Raw genomic sequence first — 18315 nt, forward strand, 5'->3', positions numbered from 1 at the left:
TGACTCTTAGATACACAGCTGAATAATCTATAAGACATATTTATAAGACAGGGTAATGCTTCATGAATCAGTCCCAGAGCTACATGTCATTCAGTGTCCTTTTGATTTATTCTGTTAAGATAGCATTTAATAGGATTGTCAGATTGTTCCTGAGCTTGGCTAGCTAAGGCCAGACTTCCAAAAGGAAAGACTTGAAACAGTTTGGGAGTTCAGGCCTATTAAAAATATTCTAATTTCTTTGTTTTACTTGCCTGGGTATTGCAATCCTGTAGTTACTTTTATTTTTAGTAATAAAGTGTGAGCTTTAACCTAGCTGCCATGTACAATCCAGCCTGGTATGACACAAAGAGCAAAATGTTTATTCTTAAAGGTCTTGTGTCCTTTTGTAGCATCCAGTCTGAATGCTGCAACTCTACAGAGCTGAGGAACAAGCTCTAGTCTTCTCTTACAAAGACTGCTTTTCAGCTGGGTGAGATGATGTTTGTACTTGTGGGCATCATCTTTCCTTAATGGGGATCATGTCTTCATTGTCATGGGATTCCAGGCGTAGCAATAGGCATAGGAAGAGAAAACAGATCTACACAACCTGGTGGACATCAGATGAATGTGGTGATAAGAAAGTAAAACCAAGTGGTTTATGGACATGGAATAGGAGGAGAGCTTAATTTCCACCTTGTGTGGGCCATGACTCGAACTGAGTCACAGCAATAACTAATACATCTGCACTCAATCTCATTTCCTTTGGATTAGCACTCCCATCACAAAAATGTGGCTACTGCTGCAGATGCTTTTATTGATGACCAGCAGTGTTCTCCACAGAAGTTAAGCCCTTGTTTGAATTTTTGCAGCTGTGTTTCACTCTGGCCATCAGAAAATCCCGGTGTAGCAGAGGGACAGAGGGCTTAATAAAGACCAAATTTGTTCCCATCAGATCAGTGCTGAGTGTGGGTAAAAGGTGGCAGAAGAAAAGTCACTATCAGTCATGCTCTAGCTCTTTTTTGTAAAGCAGAAGTTAGTTCCTTACAGCAGAATGTGCGGCTTTCAAAAGTTTCAAACCCTTATAAGGAAAAAAAACAGAAATGAGTTTGTCAAGAAAGGAGATAAATATCAGGGCACAGACAGTATGGCATAAAGGGGAGTGGGCAATATCATTCAGCTAGAAAAACAACATTTTCTTGTGATTTCAGGATCTGGGCTGCATGGCCTTTGATGTTTCATTCCTTTGGGCTTTCACCCCTTAGCTGCAAACTCCTCTTTTGATGGATACATTGTAGATGCAGTAGTGATTTTTTTTTCTGAAACATAAATGTTGATACCATGCATTGTTGTAAGAAATAAATGTTTACTTAAAATGAAAACTTCATGGAACTTCCATCTATCACTGTTTGAATTTTCTGCCTAGAATTGTGATGCTAATGCAGAGACCGCTGTTGTTTTGTGAAAGAGAAGAGGAATGACATAATCTGCAATATTTTTCTCTTCCGCAAATGTTTTTGTGGCAGGTTGGAAATTATACAAGCAGCCACTGGATGGCAATGTTTCACACACAATTTCAGTCCCAATGATTTAATAAGACTTGGAGTGCAGGTGCTCATCTGATTAAAACTTTCATCCAAATCCTAGTCTAACACTTATTTCAATTCCATGTTTGTGTCGTTGACAGAAATTGAACTGACAGTTGTATTATGGAGAGGCTATTGGCTCTGCATTGCTAAGGTCGAAACTTGCTTTCCATTATAAACTCAATCTTGGCTTCAACTCTGAAATTCTCAGTAAAGACTATTCCTCTTTCACATATTGGGACCACAATGAGCAGCAAAGAGAGATGTTTTGTTCCCATTTCAGATAAGTTAAGCAGGGTGTTTATTTGGTTGAGGTCTGTGTTCACTCTGGTGTTAAAATGCATAAAACTTTTTGCAGTGTCTCTTCTCTGAAACTTTCTACGAAATTCAAGACCCTCAGAACAACACAGGCTGAATCTGTAAGGCTTATTGAGTGAAATGGGAAGTGAAGATCCTGCAGCTGAATTCACCCTTCCTTCCTTCTATTTGCTTGCAGTGAAATTCACCTAACATTTCTGAACATTTTCAGAAAATGAAAATCTAGTGACAAGTAACACATTGACAGGTGCAGGTGTTCTGAGGAAGCAATTTTTTACACTCATCTGTCAGTATTCATGCTGAGAGCACACACACCTGGATTCAGCTAGGAAATAAACACAGCACAAATCGGGTGACTTGGCTGGCATATTAGAGCTGACCAACACGGATCAAAACAAAAATGCTGAATGCTTAGATAATTAAGGTGGCATATCCATACACTGGGGTTATTTACTCCTTAAAAAAAGTAACATTGGAAAACAATATGAGGTAAGAAAGTTGAAAATCCTGATCATTACAAGTATTCATTGTGAAAAATCAAAACACTAAAATCCCTGATGATATTATTTCTTTGCTTCACTCACCAGGTTGCAAAAGCCTCCTTTCTCTTCATACACCTGCTCTTGTTATCTATTGCTGACCAGCACATATCTGACAGGTATGCCATATGCTAGGCCAGCAAACAGAAAATCACCGTGCAAAAGAAATTATCCACAAATCTTTGTTTCTTGTTTTGGTGCAGGTTTGAGTAATAATTGTGGGAATTATTTTTACAGTACATTTCTCCTTGCCTGAGTCAATTTAGTATGGTGTTTACTGCATCTGAGGAACTCGGCTCTTTTGGAAAATGATTGTCTCTTGAGATATTTCTTGATGCTGCAATCATCCAGGAATGGATACACTTTCTACTCTGCCACTGGTTTTGAGCAACAAGCTTTTTATACCTGCCCTCAGAGAATTCAGAATAACTCTATGTGGGAAAAATCCAATCTCATTCCTATATTGGCACAACCCTTGAATCCTTTGCTTTACTTCTACAGATCATAGAGAATGCTCCTCGCGCTTTTGTGTAACAGATAAAAAGGTACACAGAGGGGAGGACTGAAAGCCTGGTACTGCTGTGGAAGAGAGCTAAGATTAGAACTACACCTGAAGATCATTTCCACTTTCAAGCATTCTCAGTTTAGTCTTACAATGTGTACCCTAACACTGTAATGTCTCTCTTAGACAGTTAAAGTGCTCTTATATTTTACTTCTCTGATACTGACATGCACTCTCACACTGTACACAAGCTTCTGTCTGAGAAGTACACAATTTCTTTTCCTTTGCTGCTGTGTACAAGCTAAATTTAGAAGGTGAATCTGTACTTGATCAAACTTTTTCAAACTTAGCACTTCCACATTTTTTGATCATAAACAGTGATATGCCAGAAAAATATGTTATAACACAAATCTGAGCTGTGGCCAGACAGTAGGGCAGAAAATAAAAAATAAATTAGACTTACATTACCTAGACCATTCAGAGAAAATGATGTAACCTAGTCCTAGTAGTAGCATAGTGATACCATTTGCGTCACTGAAATTTATTAATAAGGTCACCATTTCTCTAAGGAACTATTGCTTCAGGTGTTAGTAATATGAGTGTGAATATTTGTTTTGACAGGACTTTCATCAGTGTGGATATATTTAAGTAAATTATTTAAAAAGGGAAATACTTTAAAATTACAAAACAGCAATGAAAGCAGATCATTAAAATCCTTAACATTTTACCAAAATATGTTTTAAAGGCAATATTTAAAGGGTTTTTAATATTATAAGGAGTTTTTTGTTAACAAGTATCTACTGACAGCCTCAGAGCTCAGGTTCTTGGCTGATGCAGTAGGTCAGTCATACAGAAAGGGTAAGTCTCAATAGCACTCAACAGCCATTTATGTACCCTCCTCAAAATACCCAGAGCCTGACATTTTTAAGTTAATGATTTTATTGAAATGAGTGAGTTCAGTTCTAATATACAGCTGCAGCCATGCATCCAAATCTGGGTATCAGGGAATATACATTGCATCCCTTATATCAGGGAATTCACATTGCACATTTTGTGTATGTGGAACAGGTAAATAGGGATCATCTACAAACATTTTATTGTAAATGCCCTGCCCAAAATCAGATAGGAGCCCTTTGTCAGGGACACAGGAATACTCTGTGCTACTGAAATAACAAAAGATTCAAATGACTTTTTTTTCCTCTTTCAAAAACATCAATGTATGCATCTCTGCATAAAAATGGAATATTTTATTTTGAGGCCTTGACTCAGGCTTGATTACATATTTACACAAATCATGATTAGAGTGTCCCAGTGTACTCCTTCAGGTATTAAAGGGTTCCTGAATTAACTGTGCATTTGTTTGAAGCTAATCATACAGGTTTAAGTCTTCAGCATCAAGCTTTTATGTCAAATATGTTGTGGTGGCTCAGATTAAGCAGAATTCTAGAAATGGTACTTTTAATTTAACATTTTAGCAAACCTCTTCTGGAAGTCATCAGGAGTTCTCCTGAATTAAAAATGTAACATTTTCCCCACTATTTGTGGTAAGTCAAACAAACTAGTAATGTTCTCTTTGTCAGCAAAGAAGACATTTCTAAAATACTCTCCCCACAGAAGCACACAGTCAGCTCTCAGGAAGAAAATGAAATGAAGGAAGATCAGAAAACCCTGAAGAACAATATTTCCACAAGTAAAACTTAGGGGTGACTTCAGGACAGAAAGAAGGAGGGCATTTAAAGCTTATTTTTGAGAGGTTTTTGGATATAAGAAGTGTATTTTCTGTGGAATTACAAAAAATAAAGTGGCTTTTGAGATATTAATGTCCCAGTGTAAATATTCTGGGAGGCAGTAGGAAGATTTTCTTAGACGGAAACCCTCTGTAGCACATCATCACCAAACACAGAAATGAACCAGAAACACTGTGAAACAGTACGTAAAATGAGACTGGAATTTTTCAGTGTGGTAACTTTTACGTTGCCATGTCAGCTTAATGTTAGAGAGATAGACTGACTTGAAAATGTAGTAAAATCATCATACAAATTCTTACTATTAACATTTTTTTCCAATATTAATGATATCAAAGTGACTTGAGAGATTTAATTTATTTCTTATTGAATATGACAATATCCTAATACTTTCTCCACATCAGATTTGTGTGTACTGATTTCTGTTTAGGGATAACAGTTGTCAAATCCAAGATTCATTAAATAATGGGAAAAAGCCAAAGAAGAACCAGGCTGCATGGGAGCACACATAAGACCTAGGATACTGTTAATGATGTGTGTTTGTTGAACTGAGTGGACAGAAGGACTGCCAGGATGGAGATTCAGCTGTTCCAGGAGCTGACAGCTACCCCATGCCTGAGGCTTTGAAAGAAGCTTCAAGAAACGTGATAATCGGAGAACAACTGAACTTTTAGACAAATGTCTTCCTTTGCTTCACCAGCTCTTGGCTCATCAGCTCTGCAGAAAGAATGTGATTAGAAGACAGTTATCCTCTTTAATGTGGGAATAGTGTTTCCTCTCCAGGCTGCTTTAGGAAAATGGTGCTTCTTTCTCCAAAATGTGACACCCCAGAGAGGAAGTTGATACTATCATCTACAAAGCAGAGATGTGTGAAAGGAAGAGTCACCAGTGAATGCCAGCCCAGCACCCTTGCTTTGAGGCTGAGCAAGGGTTGGAAGGTGTCATCAGGACACCAGACCTGTGGTCCTTCAAATTGTCCAGCAGGCTCCTGGCTGCCAGCTCCCTGGCCTGCCTTGCACCTTCATCCCATGTGTGATGGCACCCACCACAAGGCACTTTGTGCCACCCTCCACTCAGTGTCAGATGGATGCAGGCAGAACAGTGTTCCTGTGGCTTTTCCTCTCTTTGACCAGATAGGAAGGCTGTGGGCAATAAAGGCATTTCAGAAATATGTCCTTTCCTTGCCTATTGATGGTTGTGGGAGGAATAAGAACATCTCAAAAACAGACAGAGAAGACAAAAATCCCTGTAAGTAGAAGAGCAAAAGAGGTGGAATATGAAACCTTGCAACCACTGAGGTCAGGGACAAGTTTCTCAGGAAATCTATGAGACCAGTCCTTCTGCAACAGGATTGGAAGGCAGAGAGAGATGGAAGTTTGAGAATTTTCAAAAAGAAGCTGGCTTTTTATTTTCTTAGTTGCACTGCAAATTAGATGTGGGAAATATCAAATACTTCCTGCCTTGGCAGAAGCTTGTTTTTCCCTATGGGAAATGAAATAGAGAAGAATTTGTTTGAAAACTTGTAAAATGAAGAGGATGTTTTGGGGTTTTGTAAGCCAAAGACCAAATGTTTTGAAGGCCAAAAAGGGAATATTTTTTAATTTTATTTTGTCAGCAGCAACTATATGTTTTACTAGGCAACAAAAGCCTTCAACACCTATTTTTTGCACCTTCATTTCCTAGTAGAATATTTTCATCCATTTCTTTCCCCATTATTGCCACAGTCTCCATTAAACTCTTTATTTTGCTATTTCCTCTTTCATTTTTTTGGTCAACACCAGAGTTTGCAAAATTACAGATCTGGGTTTTTTTTTTTTTCAGAGAAGCTCTGTCAGGCTTATAAAGAAAAGTTGGAAACAGTATCCAAAGTGGCAGAGAGTCAAATGCTAAATGGTTGTGGCCCCTCTCTCACTGCTGCTCTCCTGCCTAGAGCTGTGATTTTGTATTCACATTCAGTTTTCAGAGTAGACAAGATTTCTGGTTGCACTTTGCACTGGTAATCTGTAGCTGTGATGCCACTTAGCAGTTCATATTTTTTAAAACAATCCCTTCAATTTTAATCCAATAGCTTCTTGTCAACATCCTGTGCAATTGTACTGTTTCTTAGCTTTGCTTGACAGCATCTTGAAAAAACCTTTAGCTGTAAATCTATAAAGAAAGCCTAATTCTCAACTTATTTCCAGACTCAAGAGAATAATTAGAAAACTGGAAAACTATATACCTATTTACTGATATCTGGGACAGACTTGAAGATGGTATCTGTTGCAGAGATTGACTCTGCAGCCTCAGCAACTTTGATAGTAAATAGAAAGTTTAAAATCACCAGCTGCAGCATTTCCAGAATCTAAAAAATAGTGAAAGTGCAAAACATCTTTCAGTTTGAAGCTACAGAGAACAGCATCTATTACATTATGACTTACAAATAAGAGAAGAAAGAAAAACCAAAGACATTTGTATATTTAGGAAGGCTCTATTTTGAATCAGAGGAACATATTTCTCATATGAAAGAAAGCAAAATTACTATAAAATGTCCAAGAAATTTGTCATAACCTGCCTAGTTAATAGAATAGTTGTTTTTTTTTTTTTTTTTTTTCCCTTAAAAAAAAAGAGGATTGGTTCTTTAGGGAACCTAGTCTTAGACATACTTAGAGTACAGATTCACAGCCTGGTTTTGGATGCTTAAGTGGCAACAGAATTTGAGTTAATGACCTGGGAGAGCCAGAGGTTAGTGCTTCAGTGGTTTCCAAAAGCTACATCAGCAGGAGTCTTGATCTTTTGCTTATATTTTTCTTTTTTGTGAGGTGCCAGATGCCTGTCATGCTGCATAAAGAAACAAAACATCTTCACTGATCAGGACAGCGAGAAGTAAAAATGCATGTTGATAACACCAAAATGCTAGAATTAATTTTTTTCTGCAGTGCTAGTGTTAGCCTGTCTGAGCAGTGGTTGGAAGCAAAACAATGAGAGGCAAAAACTCTTGAAAAGTCCTACTCTGTGTAAGAAATTTGCATCTTGCTTCTTGAAGCAATTCAAACTTTTTGTACAAAGTTATGCTAATGATGGATTTGTCAAGAGGTCTGTTGAAGACACTGGCAATTGGCTGGATAACTCCAGGGCCACTCTGGTAATCATACTTGTGTAGCTACAGGATTGTGAGAGAAATATAATCCAAAGATAAGATTATTCTATGCAGGAAAAAGACAATCTTGTTCAGTGGGTCCAGACATCTAGTATATCTTGCTTTTCCTTTTCCCATGATTCTGACTTTTCCATTCAAATTACATTGTTTAATGCCACCATTACTTTTATATTTGCTTAATTTGTTTACTGAAATCTGAGAAGGGATCAGTGGGTGGCTGATTTCCCCACTGAAATGTATATATAAGCTTGTCTGGAGTTCAGTGGGTCTAAGGAAGTTTGATCATCACTCCTTGTCGGCAGTTCTATGAAAGCCTCACAGGAGACAGATATGGTTTTAAGGTATTTCTCATAATCAAGTTAACAGATCACTGTGACTATGGTCACGGCTAAGGCAGTCCAAAGACAGCTCTCTCCTCAGATCAGCATGTGGTCCATGCTGGCTTTGCAGGACAATCCTTTGATGCCTGTATTCAATAACTCCCTTTTCCAGGAAATGGTTGGAGCAACATTCACCCACCAACTCTGGAGAGAGGATAGATGAAAGGTACTTCTGCACAGCACCTTTTCTTTTCTGCAACTTATTGTTTTCATTCAAAGCTATTGACTGAAGTCCAGCTATACGCTCTGGAGCTTGTCGGATTTCTTTGCCAGGGGACCCTCTTGTTTGAATAATGGGATCAGCTGGTCTTGGCAGGTTATGTGATGCTGGCAGCTGCCTCTTTTCAAACAGCTTTAGTGTCTCCTAGTCCCTGCCAATTGCAAGGTTGAGACACAAAGTCTTTTGGGAGCTCAGTCTTTATTAAGCAACATGGAGAAACCCTGTTTTAAAAATTTGAAGCGAATGAGAAAGGTGATTGTCTACTTTATGGCTATCTCTACCAGCAATTTTGCTAATCCAGAGAAAGATCAGTGAATAAAGTGGGTCTACTTTTCATATGTTTTAAATGGTTAAGAATTTCTTCCCAAATATGTTTTCAGCACTGGAATAGCACAGAAAAAGGTTTCACAAACATTTACTACTTTCCAGCTGGGTGTTAATTATGTAAGTCGCATGCATTGTTTCTGCTTTCTGGTTGAGTGGCTTAGGTAACCACCCATTTCGATAAAAATTATAACAATCAACCTTAAATGTGTTGGAATTTTTTTTGTTTGCTTTCTGAATAACTCAGCATTCAAAGGTGAAAATCAATGTTTTGAACATCAGTGGAAGTGAAGCTTGACTGCATAAATATTTACTGACAGCTAAGATGTCAGATTGGCAAATCATATGAATCAAATTTGGGATTGCTTTTTACTATTGTTAATAATAAGTGGTTGTGGGACAGTATTACTTAGTATTCTTTCAGTGTTGAAAATATAGCGAAAGCATACAACTAAGAGAGGGTGAACTTCAAAGTTACACTGTAAGCATAAAACACAGGGGGCTTACTAGCTTTGGAACAAATGTTTGCAAAATTTTCCCTCTTTTTTCCCTGTCCCTTTTGTCTCTCACTCTTACAAAAAATACACTCTTTTCCCAATTATGCCACTATGAAAAAATGATATAAAGTTACCATTTCATATTCCCCAAGATAGAGCTGAATAAAGCTTTTAATTTCTCTAACCTCTACAAGTGCTTTGTCTTAGAAAGAAGAAAGGAATCAAACCACACTGATCACGTCTGTGATGTCAAAAGATTCAGTTCTATTTCTGATGAACTTTCATAATTCCATCTGCAGAGGGATCTGCTACAAAAAAACTCTCTCTTAGAGCCAGAATGGAAACCTATCGGTGGCTTGTGTTCTTCATAGGAGGGTTGGATAAACATCCCTAAAACTTTTCTATGTGCATTGGCAAACTTAGTATTTAACTCTTTAGATGCTGTTTAAAAACTTCCAGCCAGATTAATTATTCAAAATTTAAGTTCTGTGAAAAGAACTCTTTGGCAAGATTGCTTATTGAAAGCTCATATCGTAAGTAAATTTTCATAAACTATTGAGTAAATCCATAAGTAAAAAAAACACTGGACCACTGGATTTAAATAAAAAAAGGTAAGCTTTTAAAGTAGAAATAGTCTAAAAGTTATAATATGTAATCAAGGCATAAAATCATGCACAGAAAACTATATACTCAATCCAAAGGGTTAGAACATGACATTCCAAACACTGAATCCCTTCTATGGATTAAGCATAAAATTCAGACAGGAATTTTTTTTTTGAATAAGCTGTCAACATAATGTTTGAAATAATGCATACATTCAAAAAAATCCATAGTCAATAACAGGGTAAAAAATTAATATACCTTTTCCACTTGCAAGAGCAGTTTGTCACTCAGAGGCAGAATCAGCCACAGAATTACCAGCAAAGTGAAAGAAAGCTTCAGCAGCCTTCACTAGCAGTGGCTAGCAAAATGCACAGTCCTACCATACCTGATGTGGTTGCAAAACCTTGTGTTTAAGCCAGGGGTACTTCCATCCCTTCAAGGATCAGTTCAAATTCTATTTATTTATTTATTTATTTATTTTACGAGGTAGATGAAGACCCTCATAACAGAGGCATGCACTTACTGCAATGTTAGAAAAGAGTGAAGTTCATAACCCCTAGTAAGATTACAGTAATGCATCATATGAAATCAGAGTGAGAAGAGACAGATGGTACAGAGCTTGGTCAAAAGTCAAAGGAAATCAATGGCAGATCATCTGCAGACTTCAGGGGGGTGGGATTGAAACTGAAACATCTAACCTCAACTCTGATCCTCACTTTGCCTGCAAATTTGGACTAGGTATTTCTATTTTACAGCCTTCATTTCTTTCTGAAATGGTTGCAAGGCTTCAGTTAGTGTTTCAGAAGAGTAGCAAAACCTTAAATGAAAATATGAACAATTATGGAAATATGAACCATTATTAACAAAACAAAAATATAGGGTTTTTACCTTAATTGAAAATAAGTAGCAGGAAGAGGAGGATATGTATAAAGTGCACTTAAACCTCTGACTTACAAATTCAATTAGAGAGATATTGCAGGAGTATATATGAAATATATAAGAGTACTGAAGAAAAGCAATAAAGCATCTAAAACCACCCAAATGTCTGTCATATAAAAACGTCCTCCCTCCCCCCCCCCAAAACCTACAGGTACTGAATATACTGGCAAAACAATGAGAAAAAGCAAGCCGGCACTTGCAAATGTAAACAACAAACAAACTTTGCAAACAAAGCAAGCCGGCACTTGCAAAAATAAAACCATTCAGGGAAGAATCTCAATGAATAATAATATGACTACTTATCACTTACATGAGGAAGGGCCCTTTTTGCCAAGGGCTCAGTGCTAGTGCAATTTAGCGAAATTGTGGGTGGAGAAAAAGGGTTATTGTCAACACGGGTATCAAAAAGTTATTTGATTTCATATTGAGATGTTAAAAATTTCCTTTTCTGAGTCTGGATCACCCATGTTTTACAAAGTGCTTTTACTAAGAGCTAATTAATCCTTCTGGTTGTTCAAATATGTAAATATACATAATTGCACCTTTTTGCATAATTTTAGCCTTACTATTTTTGCAAATTAGAAATAATTTACTCAGACAGTTTAAGCCAAAAGGACATTTTAATTGAATTGGTATGATTCTTAGAATTGTATTTTATAACTGTAGTTTACAGTAGAACTGATCTTGGGAAAAGCATTCTCTGCACTTAGAGAAAATGCTGTGTTATTCAGAACTGACCTTATTTCCTGAGATGACAGTTTTCTATAAATTTTGCTGTGCTCCTGAACCATCTCTTTTCAGGCATGTTTTTAGGTGCCCTCACAAAGGTTTTAGGTACTAAACACAAAATATTCTTGGGCCAATAAGGTTTTTCACAAGTGTAGTTCTGCCAAGTAGTTTTTTCATGCAGACAAAAGTACAAGTCCTTTTGTCCACAAACTGCAGTATTGTAAAAATTCTAAGCTATTTTTATACAGATCAATTCTCCCTATATATTAATAATAGATATTTTAAAAATTAATTTCAAAAGTTGACTTAAAAACATAGTTCTAATACATGTAATTAGGTGTAGTGTAACATAAGTCTATAAAGCTACACTGACGTGAGCTAAAGTCACTGTGGTACTTTTCTAACATTCTCTGACAGCTATATAATAAAAAGCATGTACAACAGTAACATTTAATTTTTAAACAGGGTTAAATTCTGTCTATGTTAATGAAATCCTGAGATATGTGATTGATGTATTTCAATTTCACATGAAGAGATGCTGGTTTATCCATGATAAGGTTGTATAACCCAAAAGGATTCCATCCACAGCTGTTGAATAGCATACGTAAAAGATGGGATGTGGGAGCAGTCAAGTCCATTACAACACATATTGATGCCTCCCTCTGGCAATTTTACTATAGAAATCAAGAATTAGTGTGCCTGAAAATAATTATCCTCTCCTCACTAGAGATAGCCCTTCTGTACTGGGATAATACTATGTGGACAATGGCTGTGGGGCTGCTTTTGTCAAGCTCCTCATGCAATCTGTATTTGACTGACAAACAAAGACTTTCAAGGGCAGAAGTTCAGGTTTTTACAAGTCCTAGTTGTAAACCCACAAGGTAAAATCCTCTTCTCATAAGTGTCAAGATCCTCTGTTCTCCCTAAGGTATGAGCCATCTCAGAAGGTGGGTAGCAGAGAATAATGACTATGAAAGCACTGATGTAGCTTTGAGATGAGATTTTTGCTGTGAGAACACACAGTTCATTTAAGCAGAAAAGGACTCATTATCCTGCCTTCTGTGAAAAAACTTTAAAGGCTAATTCTGTTTCAGTCCTTTTGTCTGCCTGTGGAAAACTAACCATTCTATATCCCGATTGCTCTCATTTGCCTGAACACAGTAATTTTAGGGTCTGTGTTTCCTGATTTTAACAACAATTAGATCTTTGTGCATTGCTGAAGCAGTTTGGATTTTTACAGCAAAATTTTCATACTTCAAGGAGTGAGAAAGACTACAAAAAAAAAAAAAAAAAAACAGCTATCCAGTATCTTCCCCCATGTGGGGGATTACTTAAGCTCACTGCTATTACAACATTCCCTGTCCTGATGTACATGTTCTGCATCTGCTTTTTCTCCTTCTGAAAGGGCAGGGTGTGAGAGGGAGTTCTTAAGGAAGGTTGTAGGACCCTAACCCCAGTACAAGCCTGGAAGTTGCCTGCAGACACATGCAATCTGGATGCTTTGCCTCACCAGTTCTCCACAAACCTTCTCCAACACTCCATAACAAAGTTCAGTAGAAAGAGCAGAAGACTCAGAAGTTACTCTTTGCCTCAGGATGGGAGCAGGCACATTGCCTGCTCCCATCATCAGCACTGCCTCGTGCTTTTCCAATAGAGTCCATGGAGTTTGTCAGCCAAGAAAGTCTCAATGGTTCTGAAAGAGGTCTGTCCCTAGAGGTACCAAGGCAGGTAAAAAATTAAATATGTCATGTTTTATCTCTGTGCCAATTTGTCTCTCCCTGACTTCGGACTGACACACTCCCCTGATTTTCAAACACTGAAATATTTTGGCAATCTCTTCTGGCTCCCAGTAGACACAATAACTGCATGTCTTGGCAGGCACACTCTGGACAGAGTGACCAAAGATGTAGGACAGAGCTCTCACTGGGAAGGCATTGGAGCCAATATCATGCCCTTGCTGGCGTGTGGGAAAGAGATCAGGTACAACTTATGCTAGCTTAGACTGTTCCAGGCCTCAAGTCCTATTCATTTGGATTATTTTTGGAAATTTTTAGCACCTGTCCCTGGACTCTGTTTTTCAAACGTGCTATCCATTGAGCACTAAAATAAGCAGGTGGAGCTCAAAAAATTTCAAACTCTTGGATGAATTCTTCTGAAATTCTGGCTGCATTTCCAGGTGATGAGTATGTGCAGATCTTGTTCTAAGAGCATTTGAAAAGTGACTGACTCTTGCAGTCGAATAAAAATTACAACTGAGATTCATTTTTGCACATATAAGGAACAGTACAGACAGATACTGTCTGAAACCTTTCCTTTCTCATCCTGCCAATGCCTTGACTCAAAAGTAATACGAAAATTCGTCTATCTGTGGCTTATTTCATCCAATAAAGCAAGCTACATCTAAGATGGTCTGCTCAGATAGGATCTGAGCTGTTAGCTCAAAGCCTCTTGGGCACTTAAGTACCATTTTTATTCTGTTCTGTAAACACACTCATGAGAAAATTCCTGGAGGAGTAACTTGTTAGATACCCATGAAACGTCATTTTGGTATTGCCTGGGTCAATAAAAAACTTCTGAGAGATCTACTAATATGCTGCAAAACCTATTAGTTGAAGATAGTAATTTTAGTGTCCCCTCTGGGTACGCTTCTCATTCTTCGAAAGAAGGGAATCATTCACACAGGAAGATATTAACAAAAATGAGAGACCAATAAATGCACCTGTCAGTGTTCAGCAACAGCGAAAATTAATTCACAAATCCAAACAATCTGTAGAAAACTGAACACAATTACATAAGAAATTAAGTTATACAGTTGCCATGACCTTTAATCAATCATTCCAGCTGTTAATGTTAATTTTGTGATCTGAAAATCATAGTTCTATTTGAATTTTAATGGCTGTTAAATGAGAGTCATCAGGAAGAAATAGTGACAGCTTGGCCTTTTGATACCAAGTTCTTCCTTCCTAATGTGATTTGGAAGATTTGGAATTCCTGTTCAGAAGGGGTTTCGTTTCAAGCCACAGCAGGCACATGGAGCCAATTTTGCAGAGGGAAAACTGGCAATTCAAAGCTACATACCTTTTTTAATCCATCTGCATCTATGAAAAGATCATATAAAATCAGGTGAAAAAGCTGTAATGGCAACTTTGTTACCCTCAGACTAACAAAACCTCTATCATCTTTTAAAGCCCTTTTCACAGATATATGCCGGTTTAATATTTTTTCTGTGAGTGGGGATGTTTGTACTTAATCAACAGAATATTTTGTCAAGTAGCCAATGGAATAAAACACAGAAAATGCAAGAAAACCACTGAATAACCATGAATTTTTGGATTCATTCAATTAGTTTATTCTACATTTACCTGACAAAAGTGTAGCATACGGGACTGCCTTACAACAAAAATACCATTCATTAGCTTATTTTGCAGAAAATTATGTTAGTGGTATTGTATTATATCAAAACTCTATTTAAATCTGATTACCATTCTGGAGTAACTGTCAACTTGTTGATAGCTTTAATTATTAATAAGATCTAAATGTCTGCCAACCTCTTGTGCTAGTTGTTTCCATTTTATCATTAATACATTTTCTTATTAATAGGAAGACCTTCAATGCTACGTGACAATTTATTTGTATGCAAAGTGCAGAGTTCTGATTAAAATGTGATGTTCTTCTTAAATCTTCATCTAAATATCCTAGGAGACAGTCCTCAAGTGAATCTTCTTTGCTTAAAAAAGGAGGTCTTGGAACTACATGTTCAGAAAAGGAAGCAGTGAGCTGCAGACAGATTTCAGAAATTGGAAAGCAAAGTCAGTATTAACAATGGAAGACGAAAATGGTTTAGCTCTATCCAAAGTCCTTTTTATTTAAAGCAGGTACATTGTGAGAGGAAGAGAGTTTCAGCAGATGTTTCTAGGCTGAGTTTCATAGAGGACTGAATAGCAATAGGGAAGAGGAACATTGATAAATGCCCTGCCTTTTATCACACAAGTAGGGCTCCTGTCCATAAAGGCAGTCTAATTTGAATGCAATGAACAGCACACCCTCTTCTTTCCCCAAGCACACAACCTATGCATTTTCTGCTTCTACATTACTTGTACAAATAAAACTTGTAAAGGTGGTATGCATGCTAGTGGGTCTGAACTCTGAAGCCAGAGCACCGACCGAAGCAGGAAATTGTCGCAGGGCAGAAGGACTCCCATGCTCATTGTGACAAGCCTTGCCCTTTTGCAGACATACTGTCCTTATGCAGCAATACTGGCGCTTTCCCATCTTCCCATTTTAAAAGCTAACCCAGAAAGAAGGCTTGGCTGAAATTTCAAATCAAAAGTAACAGTGTCAGGGTGCCAATATTCTGGTTCTGCTGAATTTCAGGAAGTTTGCTTCCTTAGAAATGTAAGGAAGCAAAGTCAAATTTTCTCTCTGGCCAGTAATGTTCCAGTCTGTAGTACAGGTTTGTACAATGTTGGTGCAGCCATGTGTGTGAGTGCATGCATGCGTGCACGTGTGTAAACGTAAGTAAGCAGCAGCATACGGCGCAGGAATGGGAACAGATACCCCCAGTCTGAAATTCTGGCTCCACAGAACTCGGTGAGAGCTTTGCCCACAATTTTGCTGGAACCAGGCTGTCATCCTGCAGTCTGAAGTCCTTTAGGTCTTTAGACTTAGAATGGGTGAAGTGCAGGGTCCTGGGGCTTCTCCAAGCTGGACAGAGTTAAGAACGTTTGGTGTGAAATGTCTCTTGTCATATTTAAGTAGGAAGAGAGAAATCTCCAAAGCTTTGAAGGTTCATTTGGCCAAATGTTCAGAAGGTCTATGGCTAATTCTATTTCTCCTCTCTGGCCCTCTTCAGTTAAGTCATCAGGTCACAGATCTCCTGAGCACAAGCTCTTTTATACCTTTTTTCTAGTAATTTAAATTCTGATCAGGTTTGAAATAAGAACCATTTTTTTTCCCCAGGTACCTTAGATGTTTTGTGCACATCAAGTAAATGGATAATAAACATTCTTCAAGAAGAATGGCATGTGAAAAAGATTCACCTAGATTCTTTGCTGAAGAATCAGGCTTCTCCTTTTTTCCCAGCCATACACATCTGTCCTGAATTTTCATTGCTGGATTAAAGGCATTCAAGAAATCCGAACAGTGTGATTACTTATTATTTTCCACCTGTTGATAAGTTTTGGCATTTAAAATGTCCCTATTTTATTTTTGAGACAGAAAAATTCTGTCTCAATACCTATCATGTTCCTCAACAAACCTCAGGAATCAAGCCAGCAGATTAGCTCCAGGAGAACAGACAAATCTCAAAGGTATCTTTACAGCTGCATTGTAGGTCAGAAGCTCACTGCAAATGGGACTAATTTTGTTGCTCAGAAATTGCTGAATTGCAGGAAATGTCTGCATTAATATCCTAAACAAATATATTCTTCCTATTATTCTTGATCATATCTTACTTGTATTGCCTTTTTCAAATATAGATAATTTAGAATTAAACTGAAATGGTTTCAACAAATCAGACCCTAGGGTACTGTAGGGTTGGTTTTCGTTTGCCTGTTTTTTTTTTTTTTTTTTCTTTTTAAATTTTTTTTCCCAGGTAGTCAGGGCTTTAAGTCACTTTTTTTCTCTGATTTCCCCATTTTTTTTCTGAACCCATCAGAATTGCTACCTGCCCCTTTCAGACAGATTAGGGTTTAGGGGAAAAAATACTTTTCAAACTGTTTTTATCCTGATTTAAGATTTTTTTTTTTTTAATGATGTAGCCTGGGGACTAGCACATGATGCTGGATGAAAAATCTTTGTGCAAAAGTAAGCCAAATTTCGATTTCTTTTTTGAAAGCTTACCAGAAGCAATAATAGATGATGCACAGTTTGGTGTCATGTACCTTCCTCTTCTTCATGAATATGTTCTATTTTTTTCTTCGGAAAACTCTAACTTTGTTCCATCTGATCATAGGTGTTTTTTAGAAGCCTTACATCATTAAGATGCACTGATAGGAGATGTGAAAAGGAATGTAATTTCTGTCCTGTTACCCAGATTGTCAGCAGTTATACTAAAATACAATTAAAGGCCATCTGGTCCATGGAAGACAGTTTTCATACAAATGGGTTTATGCCAAAAGATTTATGAATACAAAGATAAGTAAGAAGACTGTTGAGACTGAAAGAGAAGACTCTTGGCAAAATACCAACTATTGGGGCCTTTAATGTGATAGAAGAAGTGTGTTTCCTTATATCCCCTCTGGGAAGACAAGCTAATTGCAGTCCTGATTCCATGGCTGGAGAGGACAGATTTGGGGATGGGCAACTTCCTGGTCAGGTAGGACCTTGAGTGGGATGATGGGAAAGAGTGTACAGAGTACCCCAGGTGACTCAAAGAGTGGAAGAGTGGAGTCACAGTAAAACCCTGAGGGCAGCATTGCTGAGACTGCTGACCCTACATCCATAAGTAAAAGACAAGAACTGGCCTTTTGGCTCTTGTGCAGCTGCCTCCAAAACTGCTTTGGCAAATCTCTGTTGCAGATCTGCTGGATTCATTACTCCTCAACACCCTCTCAGCTTTTCCCAAGAAGTCCTCTTGGGCTCCCAGCAGGGATTATTTACAAAGTTAGTAACATCATCTTTTGTGGTAACTCTGAAAAAAGGGTATATGTTAGATACTTAACCTGGACCATGCTACCACATCCCCCAAGCAGGAGGTAACAGTTTCCTTAGCCACTTGGTGGAAGAATTTATCGTGTCCTGTTTAAGTGGTAAGTTTGGAATAGTTTTTGGTGTCCTGGTTGAATGACTTCCCAGACAGTAGGATTTTTCACTTGCCT

At 37.7% G+C, this 18315-nt stretch overlaps 1 long non-coding RNA gene across 1 annotated transcript; it reads right to left on the bottom strand.

Annotated features, from left to right (window-relative positions):
• Positions 1 to 4184: 4184 nt before the first annotated feature.
• Positions 4185 to 16734, bottom strand: LOC137474780 (uncharacterized). The gene is made up of 3 exons (XR_010999481.1): positions 7376 to 16734; positions 6888 to 7010; positions 4185 to 5912 (listed from the first exon to the last, which is right to left on the bottom strand). It is a non-coding gene; the product is annotated as an uncharacterized lncRNA (long non-coding RNA).
• Positions 16735 to 18315: the final 1581 nt, after the last annotated feature.

This window comes from Anomalospiza imberbis, chromosome 5, assembly GCF_031753505.1.
Source record: "Anomalospiza imberbis isolate Cuckoo-Finch-1a 21T00152 chromosome 5, ASM3175350v1, whole genome shotgun sequence".
Lineage (NCBI taxonomy): Eukaryota > Metazoa > Chordata > Aves > Passeriformes > Viduidae > Anomalospiza > Anomalospiza imberbis.